We start from the raw sequence: 20649 nt of genomic DNA, 5'->3' as shown, positions 1-20649 counted from the left end.
AGAGAGAGCATGAGAGGGAGGAGGGTCAGGGGGAGAAGCAGACTCCCCGCCAAGCAGGAAGCCCGATGCGGGACTCGATCCCGGGACTCCAGGATCATGACTCGAGCCGAAGGCAGTCGCTTAACCAACTGAGCCACCCAGGCGCCCTATTTTGCCTATTTCTTATTGGGTTGTTTGTCTTATGATTAAGTTCTTTATACGTTCTGAATAGACAATACATATAGGAATATAAATATTTTATGTCCTATTTTCTCCAGGGTGTGGCTTATGATTCCAATTGCTTTGTGGTGTCATCCCCAGAATAGAAGTATTTTGATTCCGATAAGGTCCAATTTGTCCATTTTTTTTTCTAGTATGGTTCATGATTTTGGTGTTCTGGGACGTTTGTGTCTGTCCCAAATTCCACAAGATCCCCTGGTGCGTTTTCTCCCACATGGTCGGTAAGTTGTAGGGCTTCCATTTAGGACAATGGGCCATTGTACGTGTGGAAATAAACAAAGCCCGCCTACGTGAGAGCAAGCACCGCCGGTTTCTTCAGAGGCTGGTGTGGCAGGGGAGTCGGGCACCGTCACCGAGTCAGTCACCGTCACTGGTGTCTGGTGGACACTGTAGGCTGGTGGGGGCATGGGATGGGTTTGTGGTGGGAAAAGGGAAGGTGTCGGGGTGCCCTGAGCAGAGGCTGTGGGTGAGGGGAAGATGCAGGTGGCTCACAACAAGTAGGGCATCCCATGGGATTGGTTAAGGGACCATATCTGGTTTCTCTGGTTGGTCCTATATAGGAAGTGGGGCCAACACGTAGGGAAGCCATCAGTTCCTGATCAAGTCCTGGCCATTCGGGGCCCGTTGTTCCAGATGGGATTGTTTAGCTTCTCGGATTGTCTTGGGGACGGACATCTGGCTTGCTGCTCGTCTGATGTGGAGACAGCAGGCTGGCTCTGTGGGCTGGTCCCCATAGATGAGGGCTGGTCCCCTGGACGGGTCATGGGCCAGAGTTCTGTTCTTAAGGATGCTCTGCCCAATGTCCGTTCATATATTGAGTCTTGCACTAAGTGTGTGTTGTTCTGGTTTTTGGGATTGTGATGATGGCCACCACCCAGCGGCAGCAGCCAAGAATTCCAGCCATTAGGAACCTGTCCATTTTGGGGGGAAACTCCTGTTTCTGCTTGGCCGACTTGATACCAGCAACAGTCCGTCAACAACTTCCCCCAAACCTCCCTCCTCTGCCGTTAGCTTTGTAAGACAGCTGTTGTTTGTTGGGATCTTGGGACAACTCAACATTTTTCAAAAGCAGCGGGCTTCCCTGACACCATCCCAGATCCACTTGGAAACCGGGTGAACTGGTTAAGTGTTTTCTCAAAGGCTTGATCAACCCAGCACAAATATAATTTGTTTCCCTGACACTTTCCATCGCCGTCCTGAGACGGTATCTTCCGTCCGCCGATAAAACCTGAAAATGCTCTATAGGAACTTTCGTTACTACGGAGAACGAGATTCGAGGTATAAAAGAGCAACGCCAATACCTACTGTCTTCTTCTTTCTGGTCCATAATACCATTGCTTAACAAATGTAGCGTGGAAAATTATTTTTGTTTCTCCTCAGGGCGTTGTAAACTTTGTTGAAAAACAACCTGAAATACCGCCCCCCAAAATGAAATCGTTTTTGGAAAGGATGGAGATTTATCTCTGTGGGGAATATTGTTAATAAGGCATGAAACACACAGAGGGTCACGTAGGAAAGTGAACTCAGGGCGGACATGAAAGATTGCGCTCTGGGCTCTGAAGATGTTTCTGGAAGGAGGTAAATTCCAAGCATGCATATCAAGAGCAGCACCTCTGAGTGTGTGATTAGCTCCAAGGATTTTGGAGGACTCCACATGCTTGCCGTGTAGGCATGGGCAGATTGAAACGAGACACAAGTGCATTCTGGATCGTGCAACATTGACCACTTGCGTGTCAAGCCGGGCACTCCGCAAAACTCATCATCCCCACCGACCTCTGCGCCCAACACGCGGGTCTCAACGTGGACGTTGAAACTACAGGCATTTCTGTCCTTAGAGACGGGAAATGCAGACATCACCATGCTCTCTTCACTCCATCTTTCAAAAGAACTATGCTGGAGAACCAGAGGTCCTTTAAACAAAATTTATCTGGATTTTGGCTTTGGGGATGCAGGAAACATTCGTGCCCCTCTCTGTGTTCATTACCCAAAAGTATTTACTTGGGTTATCCTGGATAAATGATTTCTGTGTGTGTGTTTTTCTTCTTCGTCTTGCACAAATACGTTGTGATTAGGTCTAAGCTAGGTGATATAATCTTTTCTGGCTTCCTAGAAATTCCTAAGCTGAAAGACTCGGTTTTATTTTTAATTCATTGCAAAACACTCGGGTCCCAAGAAAAGGAGATTTTGGGAGGGGATTTGCAAACTCATTTTAAAGATGAAGTTATATATAAATGAGTTACATATAAGTGAGTGATATATATATATATTTATATATCTATATATATAAATTTATATATCTATATATATAATTTATATACTTTATATATAAATAAATTATATATATAAATATATATTATATATATAGATATATTTATATATCTATTTCCTCATGGTCTTACTTCTTTGATGATGACTTGTCACAATTCCACTACATTCACCATTAAAAAAAGAAAAGAAAAAAACGCTTACTGTGTAGAAATTAGATCCAGCCTGTCCTTCGTGAGGGGTCCTTCTTTGTTTTAAAAATCTGTTTCCCCTCATCGTAGGACCTGACATCAGAAAATAAACCATTGCATTGTCTTTGGATTGTTACAGTTCTTCTGCATATTTTTCCCAGGCATGGATCATTATATGGCAATAATGAGACTCTTTCCAACTATTGACTTCGAGGAACAAATTTATTTATTCACTGCAGGTCTATCTGTGGCATAAGATGAAGGCAAAGACCATCATTTTGAAATCTCGAGAAGAGAGAGGGAGAAGGCATTTTGAAATCTCGAGAGTCTCTGAGGAACGATTTATTACTTAAGGGAGAAATTTCAATGCTATGAGTCATCTTCCATGGAATTTAAAGTTGGTTGTCTGGTGAAAATTGTGAAGAGAGCCATAAAAACCCTTACACCTTTTCCAGAGTTCATTTTGTCCCCCTTCTTTATGAGGGAGGGAAACGGCCGTGCCCCCAAAAGTTCACAAAGCACGTCTCCCGTTTCTGAGCAGAATGCAGAGGGTTTTTGTCGTTCTCCCAACAAAGCAGATCTCCTTCCCCTGAGGTTCTAAACACAGAAGAGGGTAGAAAGATAGGATTGATTCTAAATGATGGATGACCTTACGCCTGGTGGTTGCAATAAGCTCCAGTCCCCTGATTGCTGACTTCGCAATAACATCCATCAACACAGAAGGTTTCACGGAAAGACAATAGCCGCGGGCTTCTTTTCCTGGTTCTTAAAATTTTCCACTTGAGAAACTATCCATCAATGTGAGAGAGAGAGAGAAAAAAAAATGGAGACACTTTCTTTTCCTGAAATGAGAATGTCATGATGTCAATGATAAATGCATGTACAGAAAGAGTCCAAAGGACGGTGCCTCCAGAAGCCTCACGAGCAGACAGAGGGCACCCTCGTGGAAGGAGGAGATGCGAGGTTGTGGTGGTTGCATGTAGCTGCTGGAATCGTGTGCCCAAACGGTGGTGGGAAAGAGCTGAGGCACGACCACGTCTCAGGAGGCTGAATTCATGAATTTAAATGAGACCCAACCCTCCCGGGCTTAAGTTCCGACTCGAAACGGGGAGGTGGCGTAGGTAACGCACTTCATCAGGCTCTTGAAAGGTGTCAACGTTGGTGATGCAAAAGGCACATTTTGCCTAAGCCAATCTCGTCAACAGGAGCACAAAATCAGGGGTGGTTATGGAGACGCTGAATATACACTATGTTTGGAGAATGCATTTCTGAACATTTGAAATCAATGCAAAGTTAGGAAAAAACTCCACGTTGGTGAGAAGCCCCTTCTTTCATGAAACTCTCGGTGTATCACTTGGGGGTTGTCTTTCACATTCTCTGACATCTGGTGGCCACACTCATCGTAATGATTTGATCATCATGCATCATTCGGAGCACTAGGATTCACTTTTCTGATCTTCCTTGAGACAGGATCATCCCGCATGTCACTAGCTTGGGAGAAGATCCAAATTAAAAATTCCCAGGACGGTTTCTAATGCAGGCTGATTGCTTTCACACGGCCATAAAATCAAAAAAATCTAAGTGGAACCATCCTAAGTCAAGAACCGCCTGCGTCTGAAGAGCAAAGTTTGCCTTAGCTCCTTTGGATGAACCAGTTTCCGATGCTGGATGAAGTGTTAGGTCTGTGAATTTTTCTTCCAAAGATTCCTTCATGTCAGATGTTGGCCTCGCTGGAGATGGGAGGGGAGCATTTTCTACCAGGGCCTTCATTGTTTTAGAACTTTTGTCCTTTACTCAGGCATCTGAGTTTGAAATCCATTAACCACAGTTTCAGGAACTACGAGGGCAGGATCCTTGGGGTTCCCATGTTGTGGTGCATGTTGGAGCAGAGATGCTCAGAGAATGGCCCCCTATTTCTATTTCCCAATAGGAGTGCAAATTCCTCAGTCTTGCCCCTCACCTACTGAATCAGAATCTCTATCAACCTGTGAAGGTCATTTCATCTCTCCGGAGCTTAGACTCCCCAAATATCCTGCTGCTTCCATAATCTACTCAAGGGTCTAGACATGGCGTCCTGGAAAATGGGAGGGAAGAACTCAACGTGAATGGTTTTGCCATGCGTTGACTCTGGGGAGACGGGTAGCCTTCCCCAAGACACCAACAGACCATTACGTATCTTTCTTTGTGTGGATTTGGGCAACAGAGCTGAGCCACAAGCACTTTTCTTTGATGAATGGGTTCGGGGGATGGGGTTAGCTCAGACTTCCTTCTCTGCTGGCTTTTGTATCTGCTGTTGCTTGTTTGATGGTTCCAATAGGTGACCATCAGCAGTGACTTGGGTCCTAGGTAGGCAGGTGTAGACATCTTTCCTGACTTGAGAGTTTGGGGTTCAAGCATTAGCTGCTGCTTACCCCACAGAAATGCTTCATGAATGAAAACAATAGGTATTGGCAAATATATTCTAACACTGCTGTTACTAAGATAGACTCCAGGCTTTGTATGTTAAATTATTTTGTTCTGAACCCACCATCAGTACATTGAAAGACTTGATCTAACCTAGTTTATGATGGGGATCTAAATTTTACTCGGAAGATAGTGTAATAAATTCTATTGCAATCCCAAATTGTTGTTAGTCCTGGCACTCTTTGGCAAAAGTAAAGAATTGAAATTAATAAATATTCCCACTCTTCTAAGTATTTTATTAGCTATTAATTACTTTATTAAGTAATTAGGCATTTACTATGATTAAGTAGTGTGAGGTATTAAGTTTTTGTTAAGTACTCCACATTCAAAATACCTTTAAACGGGAAGATTGAAAGTCACACACTGTGTAACCACGGATTTAAGTTTGCCTTGTTTTAGTTCATTTTATAGATGTATGTGTTTTTAGGAAAGCTGATATTCTGGACATCTCCAGAAGCCACAAGTTATCAGGAAGGATTGTTTCAGTTTTGTTAAGATCACGTCTATATTTCCCTTCCAAACCCACACAAACCCTTGAGATGGCCAAGTGGACATTGATTTGGAGGGCTGTTGATAACAGCGATGCTTTATGGTCTTTATTTTCTCAGTCACTGTGGTTTTATAATGCTGATAAAACCTACTCAGCAGAGAAAAATAAAGTTCTGTGAATGAGCCGGTTCCTCCCCCCCTCCGCCCCACCCACAGAAATGAGTTCTGCTCTCCAGCACAAAATAGAAGGAACAGAAGCAAATAAATAAAATGTGCGGACGTTGAATTAGCATTAAATGTTCCTTGGCAAATTTGAGTCCAGAAATATGCGGCAACATGAAATCAGTTATGTGTTTCTCGACACATATATACCCCTGACGCCAATGGCTAAAACTAACAGCTATTTATTTATTTGAGAGAGACAGAGAGAGAGAGACAACCCGAGCAGGGGGAGGGGGAGGGGGAGAAGCAGACTCACCCCTGAGCAGGGAGCTCGATACTAGGACCCTGGGATCGTGAACTGAGCTGAAGGCAGAGGGTTAACCAACCAGGCGCCCTCAAACCAACAACTATTTTGCAGCTCATTGAGTCCTGGTTTTGCAACAGAGGCTGGTTTTGGGTGGTGGTTCTTCTGGTGTTGCAGGAACGACCTCATGGTGTGGAATGCCAGCTCGGATTCAAGGCTTGCACAAAGGGACTCTACCTGTCAATGGGGGAGGGGCTGAGTCCCACCGCAAAGGCCTTGGACAGGGCAGGGCACGGCTGGTGGTCCGTTTGCAACAAACCCCACTTAGGAACATGTGCTACCGTGGTTGGGATATCTTCAATGGTATCATGGTTCAGCACAAAAGGACACATGTATTGAATTAGCTTGCAAACGAATCAGCTTGCAAACCAACAAACAGAAACGGCGCAGTCACGGAGCTCCCCAAGGATGTGTTACAAAAAATATTTAAATCCAGGAAGAGGTGGTAGGTATTGTCAGATGGGGGAAATTCAATTCAAGGTTATATAGGTTTGTCACTGAAAGAGTATTTGACTTTGGCTCTGTAACAATGCATTCTCATGTTTGGTTTTTTTAATTGAGGTATAGTTGATACACAATGTTTTATCACTTTCCAGTCTCACATGTTCAAGGGAAAAGAGTAAAATGAAAGAGAATGCAAAAAAAAAAAAAAAAAAAAGAAGGAAAGAGAATGCGTAATGTTCATGTCAGGAGAGGGGGAATATAAGAATACATTTAACTTAATCCAAGAAAAGGCAAAAAATAAAAGGAAAAAAGAGGAGAAAATGAATGTTAAGCGGAATATATAAAATAAGTCAGAGAAAATCAGCCCAAATATATCAGACATAATAATAAATGTAAACAGTTCAACTTGCCTCTGAAGAGACAGATTTTTCTAAAAGTGAACAAAAAATAAAACAAAAATCCAAAGAGACTCCATTCAAGCATAAAAACACAAGAGTTTGAAAGTAAATATTAGCGGGGAAAAAAAAGGAGTCAAAGTAAAGCCGACATATAGCAGTGTATTAGGAAAAAAAAGATGTTCAGGCAGAAATGACTATGGTGGGTCCTGAGATTTGTTACTTAAAGAAAAATGGGAACCATGTATCAGGAAAATGCAACAATCTTTAAGGGATCAGAATCTAACAACATAGCCACAAATACACAATTCAAGCATTGTCACAATTACATGGAGAAACAGAAACATCACAAGGACAAAGAGAAAATTTAATACTTTCTCTTGAAATGCATCAAACAGATTGAAAACTAGAAAAGGAGACTGTGGACAACACTGAGTCCAACACATAGAAAATTCAGGCTCATTTCAAATGTAGAGGTGGGTGGTATGAGGTCTGAACAATTAAAATGAGCAAACTGATCCAACTTCTATTTCAACACAGAGAGGATACACATTTTCCCAGTCATTTTGGCACATTTCTATTAAATGAGCACATACTAGATCATAAAGGATTTTTTTTTTACAAATGATAAATGTTGTAACTGAAATCATATTTTCTAACTGAAATGAAACAGTGAAATAATTTATAAGAAGATCGTCATCCCCCACCTGTATCTTTGGAAAGTGAAAACAGAATTCCCCATAACTCATTAGTCAGAGATGTAACACTACAACAAAGATCACAAAATATTTAGTGTCACAACCCACGAAAGTTCCATGTACCCAAACAGGTATTGTGATATTGGGGGGGAATATATGACCTGAAATGCGTATTCTAGAAAATAAAATGTGCAAAGTTCTTGCACTCAATATTCAACTGAAGATATTTTTATTTATTTATTTATTTTTTAACTTTTAGACACTCTTTCTTTTTTAAGATTTTACTTATCTGAGAGCTCGGGAGAGAGAGAGCACAAGTAGGGGAGGGGCAGAGGGAGAAGGAGAAGCAGGCTTCCCACTGAGCAGGGAGCCCGATGCGGGACTCGATCCCAGGACCCTGAGATCATGACCTGAGCTGAAGGCAGACCCTTAACCGACTGAATCACCCAGGCGCCCTCAACTGAAGAAATTTTTAAAAAAGGAACAACAGAATCACCCAAAAAGCACAACCACACAAATGAACAAAGAAAAGAAATGCATGAAATGCCAAGCAACAAACACGAAAATAAATATTAAAGAAAGTACGAAAAAAGTGGATCATTAAAGCAAAAGCTATTTTTTTTTTTTGTAACTGCTAATAAAATAGAAACATCTGGGAAGATTAAGCAAGAGAGCTGTTACCAACAAACAGAGTTATGAATGAACATGGAGTCAAAATTCTAGATAAGAGCTAAGATAAACGTCTTAGTAGAATGGTAGGGGAAGAAAAAAAAAAACCTGACGCTCATAGATTAAGGAAGCAGAGGACTGGGTATTGCTTTAGGACAACATTGAATTGAAATTCTTATTATGTGGCTTCAACCCTGTGCAATGGATATATTTCATTACACAAGGTAAAACAAAAAAACAAAAAACCCCCCCAAAAACCCAAATACTGTCTTAAGCATCTTAATTAGTGAGCATCCTGCCAGATACTTGAATTACCAACCTACACATACTTTCTAGTTAGAAGCATGATAAATGACTCAAAAGAGATTGGGGTTAATACCTTGATGGGGTATTTTGTTTTTCAGGGTAGGTTGTAGAATAGTACCCTGAGGGCCCTTCGGCAGATCAAAGAATGAAGTTTTACTTTGCAAAGATAACAAGGCCAAACTCTATTTGGAGAACGCTTGAGATATCCCTTTGTTTACTCTCTGAAACTTTTAACGGACAAGGCGGGTCCTTGTTTGCCTTTTCCCTCGTGGCCTGGCAACATTATGTGGGCTCTTAGTATGGATAATAGGATGCCCTAATTTGACAAAGATGGTACCATCTTGTATTTTTTTTTTTTTTAAAGATTTTATTTATTCATTTGACAGAGAGAGATACAGCGAGAGAGGGAACACAAGCAGGGGGAGTGGGAGAGGGAGAAGCAGGCTTCCCGCCGAGCAGGGAGCCCCATGCGGGGCTCGATCCCAGGACCCTGGGATCAATGACCTGAGCCAAAGGCAGACGCTTAATGACTGAGCCACCCAGGCACCCCCATCTTGCATTTTTATATTCCTTAACGTGCTATAAAGTGTGTTCACATATTATATCTATTTGCTGATGTGCAATCTGTCCAAATAAGCACCTTCGATTTTTTTGGTCATCATATCAGTATTATAATTCTAAAATAAAAATAATAAAATAATTATAAAAAATTATAATTTTTTTTTTTTTTTTTACAAATGAAGACACTTAGCATAAATGAGGGTGAAGCACTGTCTCTTGGTTTCATTTTGCTGTTATAACAAAAATACAACAGGTTGAGTGGCTTATAAATAGCAGACATTGATGTCTCCCAGTTTGGGAGGCTGGAAGTCCTAGATCGAGGTGCTGGCAGATTTGGGGTCTGAAGAGCCCTCTTTGGGGTTCACAGACTGATGTCTTCTCACCACGTCCTTACATGATGGAAGACACAAAGGAGCATATGGGGCCTCTTGCATATAGGAGCACAATCCCACTGATGGGGGTTCCAGCCTATGACCCGATCACCTCCCAAACTCCCCACCTCCTAACACCATCGATGTGGGGATTAGGTTTTCAACATATGGATTTTAAGGGGGACAGAAACATTCATTCTAGAGCAATGAGCATATCGGACAGCTGGATTATTAATAGACATTGTCCTGGTAGGGAACCAATGAAATGGTGACTCGAAGCAACGGTGAAGAGCAGGTGTTATGTACCGAAGACATGATCTACTAGCGCTGATGGGAGGGTCAATGTAATGGGCACATCCTCAGATTAAACACGCTGGATATAGGAATACTTCTTTGAGATGTGCTATTACCCACAACAATAAGTGACCAACCTCAGTAGTGATATTATCTGAGATCCAGTGAAATCCCTTGAAAAATCGACATGCTAGAGTCTGATAAATATGGCATGGATCCACTGGTTTTAAAAATGACACCCCTCAAATCAATATTTTCAAATCCCGAAAGTTAGGGAGCGTGATATTGTGACTTAAAATAAAAAAGGTATATTTATTTCTCATCCTGGTCCTGCCCCAGAGCTAAGACCCTTGGAATTTCCTAAGGGAGAGAGTCATAAAGGCGTCTTTTGTTATGTTAATGAGGCGACCTTTGGATGCCCCTAGGTCATCAAAGGATGGGGGCTAGTTGCCAAAGGAACCAACCAGGTTGTGATTGGAGGGTTGGAATTTTCTGGGAAGGGGAGAGGGTCTGGAGATTGCGTTAATCCCCCAGTGGCCAATGATTTAATCAATCGTGCTATATGATGAAGCCTCCATAAAAATTCAAGACAAGATGGGGTCTGGAGAACATCCAGGTTGGTTGACCCAGAACACATCCAGGTGCCCAGAGGTGGTGCCCCCGAGCAGCTCCACTGGGACAGAAGCTCCCGTGTTTGGGACCCTTCCGGACCACGTCACAGGTACCTTTTCTGCTGGCTGTTCATTGGTATCTTTTTATATTCCCTAATAAGCTGATATTCTAGTAGGTAAACTGGTTTCTTGAGTTGTGTGAGCCACTCTAGCAAACTGGGGAGAGCTACGAAGGGGGTCGCGGGCACCTCTGATTTATAGTGGTCGGTCCGGAGTAGGTGACCACCTACTGGGGCTGGCGTCTGAAGTGGAGACCGTGGTGAAGGACTGAGTCCCTACCCTGCGGGATAGGACGCAATCTCCAGGTAGACAGTGTCAGGATGAGTTCGGTGGTAGGGCACCTGGGCAGTGTCTGCTGAGAACCGCGGGATTGCTTGTTGGTGTGGAAAAAAATGCATACTGTGTGTAGAGCACCTGGAATGATTTTTGGAGTTTGGGGGGTGGGGAGTAAATAGAATAACCCAGCATGAGGGAATATTAGTGACATGCGGAGAATATGGTTTCATTTTCTAAGTCAGACCAAAGGTAACTAAATAGAAACAAAACACCGTGAAGGGTTTTCCAATCCAAATGCAATCACGGTGCCAACACAGAGCTAGCAGGTCTTGACATTGACCAAAACGCAAAATAGGGAATGCAATGTTTCGGAAAGGGGGTGCCTATGGCTGAGTGAGAGGCATTTATGAGAAGCAGTCTGTGTGTCATGGAAGCCAACCCCAAATTGGCTGGCCGGCTACTTTCGGCACTCCTGGACAGTGACCGTCCACCCACGATTAGGTGTCTCCACCACCACTGGGGTATGTTGTGTTGCTCAGAACAGATGGGGTGGGGATTTCAATTTGAACCAGTCGTTGCTCTCATGAAAATGAACACACCAAATTCTGCTCTTGCCACGGGGTGTTTTAGATGGTTAGAAAAGACAGAATACACAAAGAAAGTCCTGTTCTGGGTTTTCAAGACCTTCTGTATATGGGGCCCCTTCTTGGTCATTCCTATCTTCTTATTGTCTATCCTTGTATCCTGTGGATATATACCCAGTGGTAGAATTATTGGATCGTACAGTATTTGTATGTTTAGTTTTTTGAGGACCCTCCATATTGTTTTCCAGAGGGGCTGCACCAGTTTGCATTCCCACCAACAGTGTAAGGGGGTTCCCCTCTCTCCACACTCTCCCCGACACTTGATATTTCTTGTCTTTTTTGATTTTAGCCATTCTGACTGGTGTGAGGTGGTATCTCATTATAGTTTTGATTTGCATTTCCCTCATGATGAGTGATGTTGAGCATCTTTTCATATGCCTGTTGGCCATCTGGATGTCTTCTTTGGAAAAACGTCTATTCCAGTCATCTGCCCATTTTTTAATTGTACTGTTTGTTTTCTCTATTGAGTTGTAGGAGTTCTTTATATATTTTAGATATTAACCCCTTGTTTTTGTTTTCTATCACCTCGTAGCAAATTATGGCAAATTCAGAAGCTTAAAATCACGCACATTTTTGATCTCACTGTTTCCCTGGGTGGGTCAAGGGTCTGGGATTTTTTTTTTTTTTAAAAGATTTTATTTATTTATTCATGAGAGACAGAGAGAGAGAGGCAGAGGGAGAAGCAGGCTCCCAAGGAACAGAGAGCCCGATGCGGGACTCGATCCCAGGACCCTGGGATCATGACCTGAGCCGAAGGCAGACGCTTAACCATCTGAGCCACCCAGGCGCCCGGTCTGGGATGTTTTAATGGGTCCTCTGGTTAGGGTGTCACAACACTGAAGTCGAGATGTTGTCTGGCTGTGTTCTCCCTGGGGGCTCAACCGGTAAAGTATTGCTTTCAAGCTCCTTTAGATTGTTGGCCAAATCCATTTCTTGGAGCTGGAAGACTGGGGTCTGTTTCCTTGTTAGGTGTTGGCTGGGGGGTCACGAGGTTTCCAGAGGCTCTCCTCAGGTTCTTGCCACATGGCCCCTTTCATAGGCAGCCCACAGCATGAGTGCTGTTTGTTTTGTCAAGGCCAGCAGGAGAATCTCTGTTACTCCGAATCTCTCCCTCAGTGAAGGTCTGGATCCGATTTAATGAGCCCTCACCTGATTAGGTCAGGCCCGCCCAGGAACATCTCCCCTGTATTAACTTGCCCTGAGCACATTAGGGATCTTAATGACATTTCCAAAATCCCTCTGGCCTTTGGCACTTAACATCACATAATGAAGAGATCAAGCAGCCCGTTATATTCACAGGACGTCCATACCAACTGGCAAGAATCGTAGAGATTATCTTGAAAACTCTGCCTACCAAGCATGCAACTCTTGATCTCAGGGGTCAAGAGTTCAAGCCCCACGTTGGATGTAGAGATTCCTTAAATAAATACCAGAAGTTCACATCCCTACCAAATGAAAAATATATTCATTTCTTCTCAAGGTTCCCAGGTGTGTCTTAGAAGGATGCCCCTCTCTCCGGAAGTTGTATTTGTGATATCCCCCCAAGATTGATCTCCAAATTCTTTTAAGATGTCATTTTCACCATCAATGGCGTGTTGTTTTTCTCTTCAGCTATTCCTTGTATGATGGTGGATGGAAACTAAAACGTGGCTTCATGACATTGTCTGGGACGCACAGATACTCTTGGATGAGCCGAAATCTTTTACACGGCAAGTTTGCAAAAATTAAGGGCACGTAAAAGTAATAATCCTCCCTGGAGGTCGAATAAACACCAGAACCAGGAAGAAGACCCATCCAAACCAAGTTCTCAAATACTTCAAAAAAGAGTAATTTGCTACAGTCTTAGAATATTACAGGATTCTAACAAATTCTAATAAAATTATAATATTTTAAGCATATCACGGAGAGGAAAAGTTGTGATTTGTGGAAGGATGTTCTTTAGAACGTCAGACACTTCATAACTGAGATAATCTGATAAGGAAATGCATGATTAAAATCTCCTGGACTGGAAACAGCAAAATCTTTGATATCGGGAAAGTCTACAAGCAGCTTGAATTCAGAGACGCGCCCCACACTGCCCTGAAGCTCATCCAGACTCGGGACTGGTGTGATCTGTGTCTGTTCTCCACCCACAAAGAAGAAGCCCAGCCTGTCACAAGGCTGGTTACTGTTCTTCTGCTTTCGGTAAGTGGAAAAGCCTTGGGGGCGGTAGAGGGGGCTGTTGCCCCATGGAAGATGAATGCCCTTGGAGACCGGCAGGTCTGCCTTCCTGTTGCAACGAAAACACAAAAAGGGAAAAAGCAAAGCAGGACAGTGAGCAAAGGAGGGAGACGGTTATTCTCGGTGACTTGATGAGCGCCTTCTGGGATGCTGGACGTGGGGATGGCGCGGTGGGTCTGCTCAGCGGAAGGCAGACCCTGTGTATAAATCTTAAAGATGCGAGAAGTTCAAGTCAGCAACCTGATTAATCTCCCCTGGGGGCTATACGGGCACCTTTGGGTTCATTCATTAGCTGCAAGGGTAAAGCCAGACATGTGTTCTTAGGGGACACAAAGAGCACAGACAGGAGAGGAGGAAAGTGTAGGTGGGTCCACCTTCCAGAAGGAGCTGTGAAAAACAAAAGTGCATGGTGGTCCCATCGGCAAAGGCAAATCAGGGTCACCTGGCAAACCCATTTGCCATCTTCCTATTCGTGTTTTGATTGATTTAAATCTTCTGCATGCTGTGCACCTCGTGTTTGCAGATCAGAGTCTAGAATGTGTGCAGCTGTGCGTCAAAATCAAGCCGTCCTATCCCCCACTCTATGGGGAAAGCTGCGTGCTTGGCATCAGCCCCTGGACAGGAGATAATTCTTCTTGCCAAGTGCTCAAAACTCCATGGCCAGCTATGTGGTCTCAGGCAAGCGGGTGGATGTGCGGATACACTTTTTGGCTTTGGTTTTGGGTTTTTTTTCTCAGCTTGTGTTTTCATTGATGATTTTCATCCTTCCATTTGATGAGACATTCTGCTGGTGTTTGAGTATTCTCTTTCCCCCCTCCCCACAGTTTTATTGAGGTATAATCGATACACCACAAAAACGTGCAAGTGTGTGATACACGAAATTTAATGAGTTCAGACAGATGTCTACAGCCGTAACACCATCACCACTATCAAGATTTTTTATTTTTTATTTGTGTTTTGCTTGGATCCCCTTTTTTGGTGGTGAGGTCAGTTAATAGGAGATGCACCAACATGACACAGTTTTTAAGTGCACAAAATGCTGCCCGATTCCACGTACAGGAGGTAGCTAAAATGGCCAAATTTATAGAAGCAAAATAACAACAACAACAACAACAACAAAACCCACAAAAAAACAACCCCAGAATGGCAGTTGCCAGGAAGTGGGGAGTTGATGATCAGTGGGTGTAGAGTTTCAGTCGTAAAAGATGAGTAAGTTCTAGAGATCTGCAGTACAGCATCATGCCCGGAGTTAGCAATGTGATTTTGTGCACTTTTGAGCAACTCTTAATAAGCGTCTGATTCTTGCTTTTGACCCAGCAAGTGATTGTAGCAGAGGGAAGCAAAAATCCCTCGGCATGCTCTCCAGCGACTCAAGATGCCATGCAGATGCTTTGAACATTAACAGGGGAGGTGTGTGAAGCCTTCACCTTTTATGATAATGGTTTTATTTCTTTTGAAGGAAAAGGAGCACATTTCACTATACTTCAACTGTACTTCTGTCCCTCGGTAGCTGGAAATTCAGAATCCCCCTGATTTTTCTCATGTGGTATACAGGAGCTAGGACATTCCTTTTTTTCTTTTTTTCTCCCCTCCTTTGTGTCTGTCTTTGATATTCTACCCGGGTAGGTTTGAAACTCAAAACTTTTCCTTCGTTTTCGTATGAGGCATTCAGCTTCTTTGGGACCACTTCCTGACCTCAGAGGTGGAGGGAGCCAGTGGGTGCATTGACAGGATCCTGTCATTTCAAACAAAATCACATTCACTTTGGTGGAGAGCCGGAGGCCTGGGTGGTGTAAAACTGTGTCGTGTGGCATGAAAGAAATAGGACAAGACATTCCAGGTGCGATGATGTTTCCCGTTGGTCTACTTTGGAGAGCCAGGAACTTAGAGCAAAAGCATAATCATGGGGGGAAATGAGGATTTGAGGTGCTCCAGACAAACATGCAGATGGGACCCATGTCTTTAATGGGTAGTTGTGCGGCGTTATGTAGACTCATACAGGACAAAACTATGTTCCTCTAGGACAGAGGAATCAAAGCAAGGCCAGGTGGAAGGAAATTTGCATAAGAAGACTCTTCCCCGGTGTTCTCCTTTCTGACACCGTATGTCTGAGAAGCTTGTGCATGATACCTGGTAACGTGTGCATGGGTAACTGGTAACTTGTACCCCATTCTCCCTTCTTATGTGGAAGAATTATGAGTGGGGGCACTTAAAATTGAACTGAAGGGTCTGATAGAGCGTTTTGAAAATTTTCATCACCTTACGTGGGGTGATGTCCAGCTCCATCATTATTGGTGGGCTGGACCACAGCTCTGTGGGAAGCTTTGTGAGCCCAAAAGTTATTTCGATCTGTGATAATTAAATGTTAAGGATATTTGGAATCACTTTGCATGGCCTTTTAATATTTTTCTACAAACAGGTTATTCTGTTAATCTCCTTGCAGTGCTGACAACCATTAGTTACTATATTCATGGAATTAGGATTTCCTTATTTTATTTTTTTCCTTTTTACTATTACTAGTTTTTTTATTTTTAATTTAAATTCAGTTAGCATGTATTATTTGCTTCAGGGGTACAAGTCTGTGATTCATCAGTCTTACACGATTCACAGCGCTCACCATAGCTCATACCCTCCCCAATGTCTATCACTCAGCCACCCCATCCCTCCCAACCCCCACCACTCCAGCAACCCTCAGTTTGTTTCCTGAGATTAAGAGTCTCTTATGGTTTGTCTCCCTCTCTGGTTTCATCTTGTTTCATTTTTCCCTCCCTTCCCCTATGATCCTCTGCCTTGTTTCTCAAATTCCTCCTACCAGCGAGATCATATGATACTTGTCTTTCTCTGATTGACTTATTTCACTCAGCATAATACCCTCTAGTTCCATCCACATCATTGGAAATATAACCATACTATTCTAATGCACATATATTATCATGTGGGTAAAAATAGAGATATTACATCATACATATAGGTATCATATATAATTGTATATTACATATTATTATTATTTTTTAAAGATTTTATTTATTTATTTGAGAGAGACAGAGAGAGAGAACAAGAAGGGGGAGCTGCAGGCAGACAGGGAGAGCGAGAAGCAGGATCCCCGCTGAGCAGGGAGCCCGATGCGGGACTCGATCCCAAGACCCCAGGATCATGACCTGAACCGAAGGCAGACCCTTAACCGGCTGAGCCACCCAGGCGCCCCATATATTACATATTATAATATACTTCATGAAAACATATTTGTAGTTTTATATGTTTATATTAATAAAACATTTGCTATTTATATATAGTATAACCATATGAATATAATGTGCATGTTTTGTATATAAAAATACAGACACAGCATAGTACATATAGATATCACATATATAATTATATATTACAGAGCCGGAGCACATCACCCCCTACGGCTGCAGTGGTCACTCGTGTTCCGCCGTTCCGGTCCCTGCCGCCCTTTGGTGTTGCGACCACCGTGGGACCATGGCCGCGCTCGTGGTGCTCCTGTCCTTGTTGGCGGCGGGTGTTTTGGGGAACTAGTTTAGTATATTAAGATCACTAGGGTCTGTTGTTTTCCGAGATGGAAATTGGTCTATACCAGGAGAGCAAACTCCAGACGTGGCTGCATTGTCCATGGGCTTCTCTGTTAAAGAAGACCTTTCTTGGCCAGGACTTGCGGTAGGTAACCTGTTCCATCGTCCTCGGGCTACCGTTATGGTGATTTCGCACCCTTTGGAGAATGCAGTTCCTTTTAGTCTTGACAACGTTGCAAATTCCATTCACTCCTTATTTTCTGAAGAAACTCCTGTAGTTTTGCAGTTGGCTCCCAGTGAGGAGAGAGTGTATATGGTGGGGAAGGCGAACTCGGTTTTTGAAGATCTCTCCGTAACGTTACGACAGCTCCACAATCGCCTGTTCCAGGAAAACTCTGTCCTCAATTCACTTCCCCCCAGTTCTCTGAGTAGGAACAATGAAGTTGATCTGCTCTTTCTTTCTGAATTGCAAGTGCTACATGATATTCCAAGTTTGTTGTCTGGACATAAGCATCTAGCCAAGGATCATTGTTCTGATTTATATTCTCTGGAGATGGCAGGTTTGGATGAAATTGGGGAACATTATGGGAAACATCCTCAACAATTCAGAGATGCTTCCAAGATCCTCGTTGATGCTCTGCAAAAGTTCGCAGATGACATGTACAACTTTTATGGCGGGAATGCAGCAGTAGAGTTAGCAACCGTCCGATCATTTGACACCTCTCTCGTCAGGAAGACAAGGACTATTCTTGAGGCAAAACAAGCGAAGAACCCATCAAGCCCCTATAACCTCGCATGTAAGTATAACCTTGAGTATCCAGTGGTTTTCAGCATGGTACTTTGGATAATGATCGCCTTGGCCTTGGCCGTGATTATCACCGCTTACAGTATCTGGGACATGGATCCTGGGTATGACAGCATTATTTATAGGATGACAAACCAGAAGGTTTGAATGGATTAAACTCTCCTCATGCCAAACTTAGAAAAGGGGTTTGGAAATTGGCTGTTTTGTTAAATCTTTTAGTGTAGTTTAAAAGTAGATGGTATACTTTAAATTTATAAAAAAGAAAAACAAAAGGAATTTTGTTCTCCGTGTGCCTGTGATGTTCTTTTAGAGTGAATTATAGTATTGATGTGAGTTGATTTGTGGGCTATAGATTCCATAATATGCTCAAATATGATATAACCATTTAATATAATTTCATTCCATTTAACATTTGGAAATGTGCACTGAAATAAATGTAAAACATTTAGAATAACTTGTGTTCTTTATGTTGGGGAAAATGCACTGAATTTATTAGACAAACTTAGGAGTGCTTAACTTCCTTACACAGGACAGGTGAAAATGACATTTGGGGGGCACCTGGGTGGCTCAGTCGGTTAAGCCGCTGCCTTCGGCTCAGGTCATGATCCCAGGGTCCTGGGATCGAGTCCCGCATCGGGCCCCCTGCTCAGCGGGAAGCCTGCTTCTCCCTCTGTCTCTGCCTGCCTCTCTGCCTACTTGTTTTCTCTCTCTCTCTCTGTCAAATAAATAAATAAAATCTTAAAAAAAAAAAAAAAGAAAATGACATTTGGGCCGTTCTATCCCATGAACCATTTGTAAATGTCTAATTTGATGTAAATATCTCTGAAACAGAAGGTATTTAACTTCAAATAGCCCTACAGTGACTGAGATTGAGAACTGCATCTGATTGACAGAGGGTGGCTGTTTTTTAACCTCTTCTGAAAGTTTGGTGATCCAGATCCCGAGGTGGATATGAAAAATACTACATAGATCTAAAAAGAAACTAGCTTTGTGGAGTTAATAGATATCTATAATTATACACCCAAAAACCAATCTTGGGGGGACATCTTGGGGCTTGACTATTTTATAGTCAACTTTCTTCCCTGTGCAAGTTACTATTCATGGTTTATGGTACAACGTCATTCTCTAGAATACTAAGTGGAAGTAGATGCCCCCTACTTTTCATGTGGAAGTGGATCAATGTCTATAAAGAGTGACAAAGTTAATACTGATTCAAAAAAATAAATAATATATTGCACATAATAAATAATACAATTTATGTAAATCACATTTGTATTTTAGTATATATTGTATGAATAATACATATTTACTATTTGTATAGTTACATATAATGAAACTACTATAATGTACATATATTATTATATGTATAAAATATAGAAATGTCATACTACATACAGATATCACATATATAGTTATATATTACATATTATATTTTATGAAAACATTTGTATTTTTATATATTTATATTGATAAAACATTTGCTACTTGTATATTTATATATAATGTAACTATGGATATAATGTGCATATATTATTATACCTATAAAAATACAGATATTGCAGAGTACATATAGATATCATATATATAAAATTATATATTCCATGTAATACATAATTAATACAAATTATGTGAATACACTTATTTTTTAGTATACCTTTGTGTTAATAAAACATATTTACTATTTGTATATTTATATAAAATATAACCACACTACTATAAAGTGCATATATTATTATAAGTATAAAATATAAATATTTCATACTACAAACATGTATATAGTTACATATTACATACACTATAAATTATATAATTTATGTAAATATATTTGTGGTTTTATTATGTATGCATAATCATATAATTTAATTAATTAAAAATTAATATAAATTTTGTATGCATATGTGTACATATATTATTGTATTATTATCATTACATTATTAAGTATATGCCGTATATAATTCATAGTGACCGCTGATCTTTTACACACTTTGGAATGGTGCATTTCCAGCATTTCCAGCAGGATCTTTACTGATTTTGTACTTTTTCTGATCCCAGTTGTGGACACAGTCCACAGGTTGCAATTCCATGACCATCTGATTGAGTCAAATGGCCAGCTAATGCTTCTTCTCCCTGTGTTGATTGCAGATCTATCCTCTCTTTTATATACCATGGACATTTCCCATTTTACATGGGTTCTATACATTAATGCTACTGGCAAGATATTGAAGCTTTCAAAGAATTGCTGGAGCTATGGTTTTTGCAGGTGCAAAGAGCAACATGGCGTAGAGTTAAAGCCGCACAGCCATGGTGCCATTTTGCATTTCTGCCAATGGTGTACAAGGTTACCAGTTGGTCTTCAGGCTCCTATTGCCCCTTGGGAATGGAATATCCCCTTGTATCAGGGAAATCATGGAGGATAGCCGTCTGCTTGTCACTTGGAGACATCCGTCTATTTTAATAGTGGACGATGACCAGCTAACACAACATTGTATGCTAATTACACCTCAATAAAAAATAAGTATAAATATAGCAACAAAACATGATGAAGGATGGCCATTACCAGTGATGAGAGGAGGACTCAGGCTCACAGGTGGGTGCAGAAGTGGGTGAGA

At 41.8% G+C, this 20649-nt stretch overlaps 1 pseudogene; it reads left to right on the top strand.

Moving 5' to 3' along the window:
• The first annotated feature begins 17084 nt into the window (after nucleotides 1–17084).
• On the top strand, nucleotides 17085–18196 carry LOC102747644 (renin receptor pseudogene; annotated as a pseudogene).
• The last annotated feature ends 2453 nt before the right edge of the window (nucleotides 18197–20649 follow it).

This window comes from Leptonychotes weddellii, chromosome X (genome assembly GCF_054177405.1).
Source record: "Leptonychotes weddellii isolate Sample4059 chromosome X, ASM5417740v2, whole genome shotgun sequence".
Lineage (NCBI taxonomy): Eukaryota > Metazoa > Chordata > Mammalia > Carnivora > Phocidae > Leptonychotes > Leptonychotes weddellii.
This window is presented reverse-complemented; position numbering and strand designations above follow the sequence as displayed.